Source organism: Macrobrachium nipponense, chromosome 46, assembly GCF_015104395.2.
Source record: "Macrobrachium nipponense isolate FS-2020 chromosome 46, ASM1510439v2, whole genome shotgun sequence".
Lineage (NCBI taxonomy): Eukaryota > Metazoa > Arthropoda > Malacostraca > Decapoda > Palaemonidae > Macrobrachium > Macrobrachium nipponense.
In genome coordinates, this window is record NC_061106.1 from 1,454,342 (window position 1) to 1,456,893 (window position 2,552).

Here is a 2,552-nt window from a genome sequence, read left to right on the forward strand (position 1 = left end):
TATATTATATATATATATATATATATATATATGGCAGACAGGGATTATAAAAAATCCCTATCTGTCCTATCTATAGGAGATTTCTATGTAAATTGACTTTCATATTGATATCAGTCTGCTTTGTGAAGGACGACAAGTTGAAACGCCTCACAGCAGCTGTTCCATTGTTTCCCTTCCCTTCGTGGATTTGACGCATTTTATATATTCATTGCGTATCCAATTTTTTATTCACTTATATCTACATACATACACACACACACACACACACACATATATATATATATATATATATATATATATATATATATATATATATATATATATATATATGTGTGTGTGTGTGTGTGTGTGTGTTATATATATATATATATATATATATATATATATATATATATATATATATATATATATATATATATATATATATATATATATATATATATGTTTATATATATATATATATATATATATATATATATATATATATATATATATATATATATATATATATATATATATATATATATCTACAGACATAAAATATATATATCTACACACACACTCTCTCTCTCATAATATATATATATATATATTAGCATTATTTCTCTAAATTTTCAGAGAAAGGAAACTTGATGTTAGCAGAAAATGAGATCAGAGGGAACACTTGATAAAATTCCCAGCCCTGAATATGATGTCTTCTCATCTAACAGGTTGATCCATCCATGAATACTGTCGCCAGTTTCTTGAACAGCGCCACCAGGAATGGCGTCGGATTCAACATCACAATCAGCAGCAAGACCACCAGTTGTCACCAGGTAAACTTGGAACTGTACAGGTATAAACTGGAGTCGCCTGATGCCTTAATATCATTTGAAAACGAAGGCCAGGCCACCGTTATTTGGTATCGAAATCTGGCAAGATAATAAGGGCTGTGATTTTAAACTGACATCTTCGACGAAGCAGCTCTTCGCGGCTGAAATAGTGTTATTGTGCCGCGAAGCAGCTCTTCCTCCCGACGACGAAGATGAATTGAGGGTGAAAATTATTGGATAAAAATATGTAGCCTTCTTCACCACCTCTTCGCATATTTTTTGTGTAAGATTAAAAGAGAAATGCATAACTAATGTAAGTATTGGAACGTATAACAAATGCCAAATATTTTTTTAGTCCATTTTTTCAGTACTTCAATGCAAATGGTCGTTACTTTCTTGTAAAAGACTGTCTTTGTACTTAAAAGGCCTCACGTTCTCGATTGTGTAAGAACTTCACAGTTGTAACAGAATCGTCTTTCACCTCCTCTTGAATTATATTATAATCAGCACAACATATTTTAGTTTGGCAAAATAAACATTGCAAAGTAAATGAAGATAAACAAGAAACCACTGATTAACAATCTTTTCAAAACTATTTCCAACCAATCAGCTTCAAGGAATGGTCATGATGTAATCAGTAGGAGGGCTTCGCTGTAAAGCCAGCTAGACTCTGCTGTAGTAATTGTATTAACGCAGAAAACAATTGTGTAAGTGTTAAAGTTGATAATATATATATATATATATATATATATATATATATATATATATATATATATATATATATATATATATATATATATGTGGCATTAGAAGTAGAGAACAGCCATCTTCCGATCCTAATGAGATGTTTTTTTACGTCCTCCGACATACCAACCTTCCCGTACAGTTCCTCGTCATGAAAGTGCTTCGCCTATGTTTTTATAATATCGCTCCACGAAAAGATTTCACGAGCAGCCTCTTTATCGGAGAGGGGAGGTGGTAGTTTAAAAATACGGCCCTAAAAGAAGCCAGAAACCGTTTTGTGATGGAGCATAATACTCTTTCTGGTGGAAAAATAATCAATATTGGTGTTATTTAAACTTAATGTCGCAAAAAAGGCGGATCCACTTTTTAGCGACAAACCTTTCACAACGTTAGGTTATAGCAGGAAAGAGAAGGGCATATGGGGTATCGGATTTTCGTATCTGTGGATTTTTTTATATGCAAGTATAAGCATAGTGATGACCAGGCTAAGCAGAGGGGAAGAGAAGAATTTGCACTTGAAATATTCGTAATTAATATTGAATAGAGAAAATATCCAATGTATATAATTTACAACCAAAGTAGTCGTGTGAGGTGGACTCTCTTATTTCGCAACAACCCAGTAACTATGTCATGACTAAGATAAAATGTAAGAGTTGAAGTAAATTTTTCTCTTGAACTTAAGGAATTAAAATAAATGCGTAGTAAACTAGTTCCCCTCTTGGCGTCACCGAGTTGACGTGTGGACTGACTATCACTGACATTCCCCCGAAAGTCATTCTCTCCTGGGGCACAACATCTAATACAGGTACTACGTGGCAGTTCTTCTCCTCTGCAAGCCGGTCATTACCAGTATTCGTTTCATTCAAGAGCCATTACATTAGTAATTGTCATGCTAAGAATATAGAATGGTGTTTTGTGTAAAATTTTGCATGAATCTAAAGTAAATTTTGGTTTTGAAGGCCACTTGGGAAAAATTTTCCTTGGTGCATCGAGCAA